This window comes from Neofelis nebulosa, chromosome 7 (genome assembly GCF_028018385.1).
Source record: "Neofelis nebulosa isolate mNeoNeb1 chromosome 7, mNeoNeb1.pri, whole genome shotgun sequence".
Classification (NCBI taxonomy): domain Eukaryota; kingdom Metazoa; phylum Chordata; class Mammalia; order Carnivora; family Felidae; genus Neofelis; species Neofelis nebulosa.
In genome coordinates, this window is record NC_080788.1 from 14,412,631 (window position 1) to 14,427,619 (window position 14,989).

The 14,989-nt window shown below is 42.7% G+C and overlaps 1 long non-coding RNA gene across 1 annotated transcript in view; it reads left to right on the forward strand.

Moving 5' to 3' along the window:
- The first annotated feature begins 259 nt into the window (after window positions 1-259).
- LOC131516098 (uncharacterized) overlaps window positions 260-14,989 on the forward strand; it is a 41,368-nt gene continuing 26,638 nt past the window's right edge. Inside the window, exons 1-3 of the long non-coding RNA XR_009263868.1 lie at window positions 260-752; window positions 2,358-2,479; window positions 10,204-10,330. This is a non-coding gene — a long non-coding RNA (uncharacterized LOC131516098). The remainder of the gene's footprint in view (window positions 753-2,357; window positions 2,480-10,203; window positions 10,331-14,989) is intronic.

Sequence of the window (14,989 nt, forward strand, 5' to 3'; positions counted from 1 at the left end):
CTTAAAATGCAGCGAGGACCACTTTGTCCCCTTTGAGACCCTCTCAACCCGTCCACTTCCGCTCCCAGCTTTTATTAATCTTTTTTTTTTTTCCCCCAGCTAACTTTTGCCACGGGGGGCGGGGGGGGGGGGATCTCCATCAAAACATGAATCTGCTCTTTCTCAGACCTTCGGCATCACGAACAATAGATTCTCACCTTTTGCCACCATTTTGGAGGGGAGGGGGTGTAAGGGGAGGGGAGGGAGGGGAGAGGAGCAAATGGTTATTCTCAGGCTCTCCTTCTACTACAAACTTGGAGCAGAGGCCTTTGAGCTAATTAATTACATTCTGTATATCTGAACCAGCTAGCAGAGCTCCTCGCTGACACTTGGATACATCTGGGCCTGATAACAATTGCAAATACTCAGGGCACACTTTAGGAAAAAAAAAAAAAAAAAAAGGCTTATGTTACAATGTGCAACAGCACGTTTTACAGTCCTCTGATCGGTCAGATAAATAAAACAGCTCGAGTCCAGGGCTTCGTGGGGGGAAACGTACTTGGTAACATTTCACCTGGAGCAGAAAAATTTCCCCACTGACAAGGGAGCAGTCTGACCCGAAGAAAAGGTTCAGTTCCTCCGAGGGACAGTTTTGGAGATTTGGGTCCGACGTGGGAGCGTAGAAGAGAATTTACAAGAAGCTCCTTCTGCGCATCCATCCGAGGAGCAGGTGTAGACATGAAGAGACTGTGCGTTCCTCGGCCGCGTTCAGGGTAAATACTGAAAAGATCATGTGAGTCCGTTTGGGAGCCGCCTTGGCGGGGGGGCAGGTTTAGTGGGTTGAGCACAGGTAGGTGCCTTTCCAAAGTCATCAGTCGTGCTTCGGGGGTGATGCTGGGAGCACGGAAGGAAACACCTCCCAAAGCCAGAGCTTTGCGCACGACAGAAACAATTGTCGGTGTGCACTTGGCAAAGAGCTGGCAGGCAGTCCCTTCTGCTAACACATGCTATATGTCAGCAGTCAGCCTTCTTCCTCCTGTGGAGAGCTGCGAGGTCATAAAATAGAGGGGTGTCACTGACTTTAATCTGGCAAATTTCCCTGTTCCTCGAGTTTACGTCCTTTTTAAGTGCAGCTTTGACGCGTTAGTATTTAATATTCTTGCCCTTTCCCTTCAGTGTGTGGTTTTGTGGCACGAATCCAGTATGCCCAAGGTCTTCATTTTCTCCATCTCATGCCCCTGCTTTTCCAGAACATTGCTATTTCAAAGTTGCATATAGTACGGGGCCCCCCGGGTGGCTCAGTCAGTTACTCGTCTGACTTAGTTCAAGTCATGATCTCGAGGTTCATCAGTTCGAGCCCCGAGTCGGGCTCTGTGCTGACAGCTCGGAGCCTGGAGCCTGCTTCGGATTCTGTGTCTCCCTCTCTCTCTGCCCCTCCCCTGCTTGTGTTCTGTCTGTCTGTCTCTCTCTCAAAAATAAATGAATGAATTAAAAGAATAAAAGTTGTATATATTAGCCACAACTTTATTACAGAGGACAAAAAAAAAATGTGATCTTCCATTTGTAGAGCACTTTGGACTTTACTCATTAATGCAGTTTTTCTTTTTAATGCGCAAAACAGGACAGAGAGGTAGTGAGCCCCCATTTGACAGAGGTAGCAACTGAGGCTCAGATATATGCAGGAAGTTGTTCTGAATTCTCCAGTTCTTAAGCAGAAATGGAGCTCAATTCCACAACCCATGAGCATCCATAACTAAATAAAGTGCTTTTAGCCATTATACTACCACCTTTTGATTGTGTAGTGATTTCCATTCTGAAAGCATCTTTTTTTCCTACATCATCTCCTTTAATAAATAAATTCAAAGGACACCCGGGTGGCTCAGTCAGTTAAGAGTTGGACTTCAGCTCAGGTCATGAACTCATGGTTCAAGAGTTCAAGCTCCACTTTGGGCTCTGCGCTGACAGCTCGGAACCTGGACCCTGCTTCAGATTCTGTGTCTCCCTCCCTCTCTGTGCCCCTCCCCTGCTTGTATTCTCTCTCTTTCTCTCTCTCTCTCTCTCTCATGAAAGAAAGAAAGAAAGAAAGAAAGAAAGAAAGAAAAGAAAGAGAGAAAAACTCTAATTAAAATAAATAAGCTTTAAAAACAAACAAATGAATAAATACATAAATCCGATATAATCCACCCATTTAAAAATCCCTCTCAATTCAGAGGCACAGGGATGTAACTGAACTTCTTAGCAGAGATGAAAGAACTAATGGAATGTGAATTTTGGTATTCCTTTTAGACAGTCTCTTGCATATATGGATATCCCATATACCGAGGAGCATGCGTCACTTTAATGATGATATGCCCTGTCACCCCATTTGTTCTCTTAAGGAAGCAAATAAACACGGATTTTCTTGAGGGAAATGAATGGACCCAGAGATCATGCCTTACTGAATCCCCGACTCACTCGCTTCGAAGGCCATCTGTCCTTGAGACAAAAAGACCACTTTTTGGTAAGTTGTGGGGAGGTTTGGTTTGTTTGTTTTTGGGGGGTGAGGGGGTGGGCGGGGGTATCCGTGTCTCTGGAAAGCCGGCCCCTGTGTTCTCAGGGGTTATAAAAATGGGACTCGTTTTTATTGGCAATCCACAGCCGTAGTGCTGAGACAAATACAAATTGGACGGTGTGGATCCTCAAAGGTGAGAACATACAGCTGTTGGGAATTGCGGGAGAATCTGACCAATAAAGGAAGTCACTATTTTTCCAGGCCTAAAGTGAGTTATAGGGCGAGACGGGTGTTGTATATTTATGTAAGGCAGCAACGGGGAGTTTAAACGGCCGTATATTGCCGAAAGAACATCATTCACATTCAGGCTGAGACAAAAGGTGGAAATGAAGTAACATCCTGGCCAGAGAAGGGCTCACGACAGAATAATAACGTTTCAGAGAGGGGGGCCACGGAGGAGGCCGTGGGTAGGCCTCAAAATGAGGAAATGATCAAAATGCCTTGTCAGGCCTTCAAAAAACAGTTACACACGCGCGCGCGCACACACACGCTCAGGATTAAGGCCTGGCCAAGCGTCCTTGGGAAGGAAGGTCATTTATCTTTCACAGAAACGCGTACACAATTACTTGCAACCTTCATCAGTATAGTCAGCAAGATAGGTTTGCCAAAAGAACTAGAAAAAATATATATCAATACACATATTACAGTTGGGACCCCATTTGGTGTGCATTATTATACACTCTAGCCTCACTGCATCAGCGTGGATACTAATTCAGGACAATATTTGAAGGACTAAAGTGGTTCCGGCTGCTCAAGACATTCAAGGGAAGGGGGTTGGGAGGTGGGGGTGTGTGGGGGGGAACTGTCTTATCTCCTGTGTTTATTTATTGTGTCCTTTTGTTTAGAGGAAGTTGCATGGAGAAGAAAGGGATCATGGAATTACACTCCTGTAATGGCAAATGGTGAAAGGGAAACAGACATTCATTCCAGAAAAATAATCAAAAGAGGATGGGGGCTGGGGAGGGAAAAAAAAAAGACTTTTAACGTTCAAAAAATATACATAGCCAGTCTGTGTGACTCTTTGAAAAGGCTGTGCTTCTGTTTGGTAGAAATGGTCTCCAATACCCCCCCCCCCCCCCACACACACTAATTAAGATGTCAAAATTTTTAAAGGTGATCACAGTGAATATTGCAGAAGCTTTAGTCATTTTAGCAAAAAAAAAAAAAAACCCACAAAAAACAAAAAACAAACAAAAGAAAACAACCCACCAGGATATAAAATAAGGATCTCCGGTCACACAGCTTTTGGTTATTACTAACTTAGAATGCTTATTAAAATATGGGATCCCGTGGAACGGGGATGAAAACAGTCTGTCTTATCCCTGAGGTTTATTTATTTTTGAAACGGATGTAACAGTTATGAAAAACTTACAATTAAAAAGGCTCCATTCAAAATGTGTCTGTGACCGGCCACGGACAAGATTTGAAAGTCTACCTTATTAGGACAAAGCGCGATGAGACGTCACAATGATTTTATGCCAGGGAGACGTAATTTAAAACCTAAAGCACACATGTACAACCTCAAGCATCCTTAAAGTTTTAAGGGCATAGTGGAATCATGACATGGATAGATTTGCTTCCATTTTTTCTTTTCTTTTTCTTTTTTCTCTACCATTTAATAACTGCGTGCTAAACTGCCATTAAAACAAAACAAAACAAAAACCAGTGGATCGGAATGATTTAATTTTCTTCTTGGACCCTTTCGAAACAGTATTATTTCTCGCTGTTTCAGTCATGCCTGACGAGTTTGCATATCCAACCCCAATATTATCGGGACATGGTATTTAGCAACCTTTTCAATAGCCAAAGGCAAGGGAGACTAAGAATGGACTCTCAGGCTTCCTCCTCTCCCTATAAAACCAGCAGTTTGCAGATGGGAACCGCTCAAAATGCATTTGCAGGTGAACTTCCCAGGCACAGAGCTGAAGCCACAGATTTCTAAGAATGACAACTTCAGCACATCCGTGAAATGATCCTACTCGCCAATTTCCTATTTTTCCACAGGGGACATCTCAAGGGCTGGGGTCATGCAAATTCATTCCTGGCTTCTGAAGCATCAGGTAATGGCCAATGCCAGAGGCGGGATTCCAAAACCATTAGCCCAACTGGTCTGATCCTATATGGGAAAACCTGATACTTGGGCCCCGCACCCCATCTCCTGGCCTGCCTGCCTAGTACTAAAAATGCATCAGTGGAGAAAATGCTGAAATAGGTCACTCGCTGAAGCATATCCTAGAAGTGTTTGATGAAAAACAAATGCCATTTCCACAGAGTTTGAGCTCCATTGAGGAAAATAATACCTTAAATACAGATTGTTCAGTCTCCACTCCTGTGTTTGCTATATATATAATCCACACACACACACACACACACACACAGACACGTGTATATGTATAGAAAATCTATCTGTGAGGAATTTCTTGAACCAAGAATCGTTGGTCACACCTGCAGCATTTCATTCTAAGAAGCAATACTGGCAGAGAAAATTCTTCCTTTCTTTGGTTTTTCCCTTACATGTTTGAGTAAGGAATCATTAGAACAGTTGCTGGCATCCGGCGTCCGTGTGTTGTGGTGTGTTGAAAAAAACCCCTCCCTTTAAACGCAGATTTTAACCTTTCCACCTTGGCCTCTTACATTTTCTTTCCTTTTACTCAAAGCATTTAGGTAAATTAGGATGAGGTCCTTCCATAAAAATGCAAGGGGATCAGTTAAACTTTCATCTCTAATTTATTCATGAAGAAGTGAGGTCTTGCCTGGTCTTGCTGTGCATCATCCTGTCAGAACGACTTTCTCTCTCGTTGAGAAGGGAGATGGAAGGACAGGAAATCAGAGCTTGGGTTTTGCCAGTAATTGCTGCCAGGATAAAAATGCAGGTGCCTTCTTGCTTGGGGATGCGAATGGGGGCAAAAGTTTCAAAACACCAGAACTGGGACCTGAGGAGCGTCTGTATGTGTGGGAGTGTACAAATAAAAGCATGAATTATAAACATAAATATGTAGATATTACGAATGCATCAAATGTAAACACGTGGCTTCTAGAATCCACCTGTAAGACACCTATCGATTCCATGCCTCTGAACCTATTCAGCATCGTGGCGTAGGCACACCATCGTGTCAACGTACGAGTGGACGCAAAGCATTTACAACGATGGAAAACACGCCCGAGTTAAATTTCCCACACCGTACCATTTCCAGCTCTGTTTTGTAGTTCCAACTTCCCGCGAGCTTGCTAGTGTAGACTGTCCGCTTTAATGATTCTTGCTCTCATGCATAAAGATGAAGCTCTCTGTTGCCCTGCGTGTGCAGGCAAACACGTGTGTGAGTCGCCCCCACCTTCTTGAACAGGGGCAAGTTCAAAAGATTTACTCCTCTTTTAAGAAGACCCTCGTTTTCTCTTTCAAATTTAACTGCGGTGTAATATGTGTAACGTTCTCTCTTAAAAGTTCCTCATCTTTCTTTTTTCCTTTTTAAATCATTTCCTGTGTTTTTTTTTTTCTTTTCTTTCTCCACTTCTGAATATATTTCACATTTGTAGGCTTGTGGGGAAGGAGCTCAGAGTCTTATAATGTGAAAGACCTTATTCTGGTTGATGAATAGGTTCCTCGGTTTTGCCATTCCCACCCCGGTATTCAAAAATTATCATCTTTTATACATGTGCGAAAGGGAGGGGGGTGGGATCTGGCATTAGTTCTTTTAGTCGTCAGGAAATTACAAAATGTACACTTGCAAAGTAAGCAATTTTTGCAGTCGGCCTGCACATCCATCTTTTTAATGAGCCTTGTTTATAACCTGACGCCGTGTTTCTAGTCACCTACCCTGTTTACGTCTTTGGCCCCTTTAATTAAGAGAAGAACCAGTTAAAAGAAAGTAAGAAGAAATATTAATATGATCTGATTAATTCAGCTAGCAGGAGGTTATGGGGTACCAAGGTTATTATAACCTATAAAGGCAATGTGAATAAAGCTGTATTCATTTGTAATTTTATTAGGCGGAGCAAATTAGTGAGTCTGCATAGCAGTGACAAAAGACCCGTTCCTATTTTTCCTTACCCCCTACTGCAAGGGCCAGGTGCCCAAAGTTAGGCTCCATATTAGGCAAATGAGATCTGATACATCTCAGCTGCACATCTAATGAGAACCTCCAGAGCTGGTGCTGTGCTAATTTGGAAAGATTAGCTGGGATGTTTGTGTATGGCTGGTTAAAGTCCAATGAAATAAAAGGAAAGCACAGAGAAAAGGAAGCAAAGCCAGCAAAGGGTTAAAGACCTGAAGACAACTGGGGGGGTGGGGGTGGGTGGGGAAGGCCAGAGAGAATTGATCATGGGCAAACTATTAGAAACAAACTATCAGGGGCAGTTTGCGGGGTGACGAGAAAATTCGGTTTTAAGAGAAACAACCACGGAACCAGTCTCTTTCTAATAATAAAACCAATAAGGTCCACCCGCCGTGGGGTCCCCCTCGCCTTGAACCTTCCCACCCCAGCCCCTCTGACATCAGGAGCCCAGCTTTTGTCCACTTTCGTGGAGTCAAAGAAAACTGCAGGGTTTATTTCCGGGAAGGATGTGGCGAGCCCTGATCAGTTATGGAGAGTTCGAAGGAGAGTAAGGCCTTGGATTGCGAGTAACTTGTTCTGCGAGGGTTCCGCAAGAGGATCAGACATTTGTGATGAATTTTAACTTGATAAATGAGCGTTGGCTTGCGATGGCAGTGGGGTACCTGACACCGAACATCACATGATCACGACTGAACCAACAGTTCTTGGAATTCGCTTTGATATACAAGTGCTTTGGATTGCAAGCATGTTTCTGGAAAGAATTACACTCTTTTTTTTTTTTTTTTTCAACGTTTTTTATTTAATTTTGGGACAGAGAGAGACAGAGCATGAATGGGGGAGGGGCAGAGAGAGAGGGAGACACAGAATCGGAAACAGGCTCCAGGCTCCGAGCCATCGGCCCAGAGCCTGAGGTGGGGCTTGAACTCACGGACCGCGAGATCGTGACCTGGCTGAAGTCGGACGCTTAACCGACTGTGCCACCCAGGCGCCCCAAGAATTACACTCTTAAACCAAGGTTTGATTGTAAAAGTAAGTAGGCATGGTGGGAGTCTTTAATACAAAGATCTCAGTATCCTTCCAGAGAGACATTCTCTTGGGCTGGTCTGAGAAAAGAGGTTCATTCTTTCAAAATCCTGATTTGTTTGGGCCTCTGATGTATGAATTATAGTTTCCCTCATCTTGCTTTTATCTCATCAGTTTTTCTGAACTCGAATTTCAGAGTCACTGCCAATCTGGTATTTGTTCTGGCCTGACTTGGCATCTCCCGGTGATGGCTCTAACCCTTACCTGGCCTATGCCTGACTCGCTGTTACGACCTTAACCCTGAGAACTTGGAGGGTTCCCTTCCACCACAGTCCAGAAAAAGGTTTTGATTCAGTTAGGGGTAAACTATGTTATATCCTGAAAGTTAAAATTGATTGTGATAGTTCTAGTCTGATGCATACCCTAGACATAGACTCCTAAAGGGCTCATCTGAGCTCTTAACCAACTCTGAGTCAGAAAATTCACCTTTTACATGTATATAGTTGTACTTTACTGGAATATCTCTGGAATACTATCTAAGCTAGTTACATGTTTGCCTCTGAGAAGGTAACTAGGTGCAGAGCGGACAAGGTGGGTTAAGAGAATTTGTTCGTCATTTCGTACCTCCTAAATTGTGAACATGAATATGTTCCCTATTTAAATCGAGATCTTTTCATGATTTTTTCAAAGTATAATCTTTCACCAAAAAAAGAAAAAAAATTGCCTTTTATAAGAAACAAAACAAGCAAGCAAAGGGAAAAAAAAATAAGAGACAAATCAAGAATCAGACTCCTGATTATGGAGAACAAACTGATGGTTACCCGAGGGGAGGTGGTAGGGGGATGGGTGAAACGGGTTCGGGTTCAGGAGGACACTAGTCACGATGAGCGCTGGGCGATGCCTGCAATTATTGAATCACTCTGTTATACAGCTGAAACGAACATAACACTGTTCCATTTGAATCAAGATAAAAACTTCAAAAGAGAAAATTAGCCTTTTCCCACTAGTACGGCATCCCATCGAGTGTACTCTTAGGAGAAGGAAAAAATCGTAAGTTGGATAATAGCAACAACAGAGTCCAAATAGATCATTTCAGAAACCCAATGGAGAAACGAAGGACATTCATCTTGAACAGGCATTTCCATGGCCGAAATTATTTGAATGCTTTACACTATGTTCAAAACAAATATAAAATAAGTGAAAAAAATTAAATAATAAGAAGGAAACCCTCCCTGGTTGAGGAGAGAAACGACTTCTCAAGAAAATAAATCTTTTATTGGAAATAAGTGAAAAGACAGAGCATTATATTGGACGTTAAGTGTTCTCTCAACTCCAAGTACAACATAAAGTAGGAGTCCTGAAAATGTGAAAAAAAAAATCATGCAGCGATCTCTCTTCATGCAAAATGCATCTCTAAAGTTTTAAAACTACATATAACGGTTAATGTATACGAATGTGGGAGCAAATCCCACAGTGAACACATTTAAATACCTTCCAAACTCTTTGGGATTTCTCCTCCTGGGCGATACTCTCCTTTTTTTAAAATGGCTTTGGCCTGAAAAAAAAATTGCTTTGGCCTGTAAAGCCACTTTTTTGATAGAAAGTGTACGTGAAATTGTTACTATTTACATAACATTTAAATGGCCCCCTGGTTCTCCCCATCATCACTTTGCTTCCACTGGTCAGGTGAGAAATGGTTAAAAACATCTCCAGAACAGCAGAGCTGGTGCATCGCTTAGAAGAAGCTAATACTATCATAGTAGGGACTCAGGGAATATCTACTGAGTCAAATAAGTCAAATAAGTGTTCAAATGCATATCACACACAGCTTGGTAAGGTGACCTGTGGTTTTCAATCAGAATCCATCTTTCTTTCATCACTGATGCCGCTGCACTCACAACGTTTGGTTTATTCTGAGCGACAGGGGTTTAGCGCAGGTCCTCGGGTCAAAATCCCAGTTCTCTCACTACATGCTGTGTGTCTTTGGGCAACTGGCTTAATCTCTCTTTGGCTTCGTCTCCTCGTTTGTACGATGAAGGAAATAATGGTAGCGCTCAGCTCTTGGAGTTACTTCGAGGATTAAATGACTTAATGCCTGTAAATCACTTCGAAAAGTATTTGACATATGGCAGTCCTTGATAAACGTCAGCTAGGGTTACCATTTTACTTTTTATTTTGGGTACAACTTTTATAGCAGTCTCTTCCCAACTTGTGAAGCCCGTTGAGACGGGCTGGCTTCTTCAGCTCCCTGGTACCTCTGTGCCTAGCACAAAAGCCCTACCTCAAAAGAGGGACGCGAGACATGCTGACATTTTCTACACTGCATGGGGGTAACAGTCATCGAAACGATCTTGCTTAGAACCCGTCTTTCCCTCTCCACTTAGTTCTTCGGTTTTCCCTCTTAGTCTTCTGTTTTCAACAGCCGCAACGGAGCAGCCAATAACTACCAGACAAGACCACGTGGAAGCTTGAGTGTTAAGTGCCATGTATTACAATAGTGATAAAATGTTTACTTTATGTTAGTATCTGTGGGCTACAACAGGTTCCATGAACGTTGGTACCCTTACTCTCTCTCTCTCTCTCTCTCTCTCTCTCAAGAAAAAGATGCCGTTGTTGGTGTGCGAATCCTGGAAGGAGCCAAGATTTGGGAAAATTGTCTCTGCCACCTTCTGAGCTACTCTTCATATCAAGTAACACCCAACTCATGGGATTGGGACACGTTTTGGTGAGATGAAATATGTAAAATACCCAGTACTCTGTAAATGATAACTATTGTTACAATCCTCGTTTGCAGAAAAATCCGCCTCAGAGGGTTCCCATAGGCATAAAAGACTTAAAGCAAACATCATTTGGTAATAGTTGCACTCGTCGCTGGTAATAGTGCTTTGATTGGAGGGGTTCTGAGTCGGAGCCCACACTCGGGGGAATGGGTCTGTCATCTGGAAGCAAGTGTGCCTCGTGCCCTGTCCAGGAAGGGTCAGCACTGTCCTATGCTTTTTCCACATAGACGGCAAGGATCTTTCCAAAGATTCCAAGCCCCCTGGATTCTCTCGGAGATCTGATGAAGCCTCTGAACCTGTCTTAGGAAAAATGATTTTAAGTCAATAATGTAAAATGCACTTTAAAAGACAGCCATTAAAGGGGTGCCTGGGTGGCTCAGTTGGTGAAGCATCTGACTTCGGCTCGGGTCACGATCTCACAGTTCGTGAGTTCGAGCCCCACGTTGGGCTCTGTGCTGACAGTTCAGAGCCTGGAGCCTGCTTCGGATTCTATGTGTGTGTGTCTCTCTCTGCCCCTCCCCCGCTCTCTTTCTCTCTCTCTCTCTCTCTCAAAAAGAAATAAAACATAATAAAAAATTAAAAAAATAAAATACAATCATTAAAATGCTGATAAGACCAACTCATAGTATCATAATATCATATGTGCTTCTTTATTAACGTAGTAAATAACAAGATCCAGCGACAGATCTCATACCTACTGTCCTGTTAAAGATGTATGGAACAAACATGACACTGTGATGGATCTGTGGCATATTTAATGTATAAGAGACTCTTTTTTTAAATTTTTTTAATGTTTATTTATTTTTGAGACAGAGAGAGACAGAGCATGAGCAGGGAAGGGGCAGAGAGAGAGGGAGACACAGAATGTGAAGCAGGCTCCAGGCTCCGAGCTGTCAGCACAGAGCCCGACGCGGGGCTCGAACTCACGAACTGTGAGATCATGACCTGAGCTGAAGTCAGACGCTTAACTGACTGAGCCACCCAGATGCCCCCTGTGGCATATTTAATGTAATAGAATTGTATCCATCCCTTGGTCCAAAATCATACGTATTCTTAATACTGTTACCATGTTTTATCCACATTCATAGTGAAAGGGAATGCTGCATTTCAGTTAGAAATTGGTGAAAATCCATCCAATTTTGTCCATCCATTTTCATGGACCCCTTGCCCTGGAGCCCTAGATGATGAATCACTGTGCTAGAATCCCAACTTAAAACCCTGGCCTGAGACCTAGAAACTTCTTTTCATGTAATCAACCTGGTATATACCGTGTTTCTCCAAGACCACCTCCTTGGTCGCCCTCCAGCACATACTCGTCTGTCTAATGACGTTTGTAAGGGCCTTCAGAGATCAAGTCTTAGAAATTTTTGTGGACACGTTGAATTGTTCCTCCCACCTACACAGGCTGATATCATAATTATTATGGTTCTGTTTCTAGTGAGTTGGGAGTATCTTGGTATAAATGTTATGATTTCTGAAAGTCAAGATTGAAGATAGATGCAAGAGAATTCAAACTGAGCTATGACAACATTTTAAGAAATGAAATGCTTTGAGAACAGTCATAAAACAGGAAGTGCCTTAAGACTTGGGAAACTTCAGACTCAGTTGTGCAGAGGGAAAAGAGCAAAATAGACTTTGGACAAGCATGTAGACTGCTGGATAGGAATTCATTTCTTTTTTTTTTTTTTTATTTAAAAAAATTTTTTTTCAACATTTATATTTTTATTTTTGGGACAGAGAGAGACAGAGCATGAACAGGGGAGGGGCAGAGAGAGAGGGAGACACAGAATCGGAAACAGGCTCCAGGCTCTGAGCCATCAGCCCAGAGCCTGACGCGGGGCTCGAACTCACAGACCGCGAGATCGTGACCTGGCTGAAGTCGGACGCTTAACCGACTGCGCCACCCAGGCGCCCCTATGGGATAGGAATTCAACCTCAGCTTTACAGCTTTTTGGCATGGACCCATATTCCTAGATAAAGGTTATAATTCATTCTCCTGGATATGAAACAGTTCTTCACATGTTGAATTAAAAGCCCAAAGGGTATATATAGAGCTGGGTATATTGGGACAGAGCGATGTGTATCTCTAAAAAGGGAAACAGAATTTAGATTAGGAACCTATTTTAAAGACAGGATACAGGTTTAATTTTTTTTTTTTTTTTAAGACAGAGAGACAGAGCACAAACAGGGGTGGGCGGAGAGAGGGGGGGACACAGAATCCGCAGCAGGCTCCAGGCTCTGAGCCATCAGCACAGAGCCCGATGCGGGGCTTGAACTCATGAACTGTGAGATCATGACCTGAGCCGAAGTTGGACACTCGACCGACTGAGCCACCCAGGCACCCTGACAGGATACAGGTTTAAATTGGTAATTTATGTACTTACAAATATTTTGCATGTTATTGACTCCCCATGAAGGTAACAAGTCCAAAGGGATAGTTAAAGTAAAACCTTACTCATCGCTCATATCTTAATGGTGACTGAGAGGGAGAACGCAAGATGAAGTCTCCCAAATCTGACCTTTCAAAGGCAGACACGGTGTGGCTCTTCATTGCTTGTTTACATTTGCGATACTAAAAAGATTAATTGATTGTTCAATAAATTATCACTTTGCAGATGGGGTTAGTCTCTTAAACAAACCACCAATCACCTTGTTAACACATAGATATAAATAAATCGCTTTCAATAGAATGAAAATTATCCCCTATGTAGGTGTGGCAGTTAGATTATTGATTTCAGGTAAATGTCTAATTAATTATGCAATAGGCTTCATTTCTTCTGTTAATTAAACTCCTGCTCTTTTAAGTCAATAAACTGTAGCCTCAGGAGAAATGAGAAGTTTCCCATTTGAAGAATCCAGGCACTACCCCCCAAGTGGGGCAGAATATGGAACCCTTCCTTTTCCTTCAACACAAAGACCCATATGGGGACGAACTTTTAAGAGTAAATTGTATTTCCAGTTCATTCATTGTCTATTTCTAGAATCCAGATGGAATAGAAATCCGAAAAGAAATACTGAACTTGAAGGGAAGCCACTACCCTGTCTTTTGTGAGATTCTACCTAACAGAAATTAAACTCTCTCTGTCTGATTTGGTTTTACAGAGACCAGCTCTAACCTACCTTTACACAGTCTCCACCCAAGGTTCAACTCCTTCCGAAATCATGTTATCCTCATTTCAGTGTTGATCATTCACATGATCTAGCCGGGAGAAAAGACTATTTTTAGGATTGTCCTGGGATCAGAGCCTAAATGCAACTCATGTCCTCACCAACATGCCTTGTCCTATTCTTTACCTCGGACCAAAGAGTGATCCATAAACGACTTGTTTTTTCTGTTCTACTTGGGAGTTGACTGGTTGTTTTCTCTTCTCTTTTTGGGTGTGTGAGGGGTGGGCTGAGGGGTGGAAGGTGGGGGCTGTAGCTGCTTTGCCTCACGCCTGGAATCTGAACTTGGCTATCCCTCTCACTCTGATTTCATAACTTGATAAGGCTTCTGACCCTTTGATTGACTCCAGGTTTTGCTTTTCCTACCCTGGCCTCAGTGCCAAAGTCTCACACCTGTCCTCTCTTGTAAATCTAATGTTTTGCACATAGTAGAGGCACAATATTAATCCAGTAAATGAATGGAAGGGTGGGGGCCACATTGTGTATTTGTGAAAAGCCCTGGGTAAATTCAGTTCTGGAGAGTCTCTAGCTTCCAGACAGCAATGAACTGATTCTTTTCTTCTTTTATGCATTGACCTAAGGATAGTACACAAAATTAAAAATTACAGTGATAGTCATGAATATTTATTGAGTGCTTACTATGTTTCAGACATCATTCTAAGATAAATGGCATCCATTATGTCATTTAATCCTCAAAGAACACTTTCAATACCCACTTTATTATCTTCATTTTACAGAAAGAGAACATGAGGCATAGAACCCAATGTCACAGAGTAAGTGTTGGAATGAGGTTTTAAACTCAGGAAATATGACTACAGATTCTGTGCTTTTAACACCTACCCCGCCACCAGTGATCACTCATAGGCAAAATGAGTGACCAGAACCAAAGGATCAATAGCGTATCAAACCGGTCCTCTTGGGCGCCTGGGTGGCTCAGTCAGTTAAGTGGCCAACTCTTGATCTTGGCTTCGGTCATGACCTCACAGTTCTTGAGTTTGAGCCCCACGTTGTGCTCTGCACTGACAGCCTCCAGCCTGCTTGGAATTCTTTCTCCCTCTCTCTCTCCCCCTACCCTACTCGTGCCCTCTCTCATGCTCTCTCCCTCTCTCACGCTCTCTCCCTCTCTCAAAATAAATAAATAAACTTAAATTAAAAAAAAAAAAAACAAAAAACAAAAAACAAACAACTGGTCCACTTGACCTGAAAACTTTTTGGCAAGAATGATAGCTCATGTTTAGTAAGACCTTAATTCATTTTATTCATCCCGCAGTGAACACGCAGACCGCCATATTCTCAATGAAATCTCCGTCAAGAAGGGGTTGACATTCTATGATGCCGGCCAGGTGCTGAACAGAGGAACACCTCCCACTAACGGTTTTAGCGCTAGAAACGTGGATAACACATAAATAGAAATCATTTTCTCCCGACCAAAATACTTG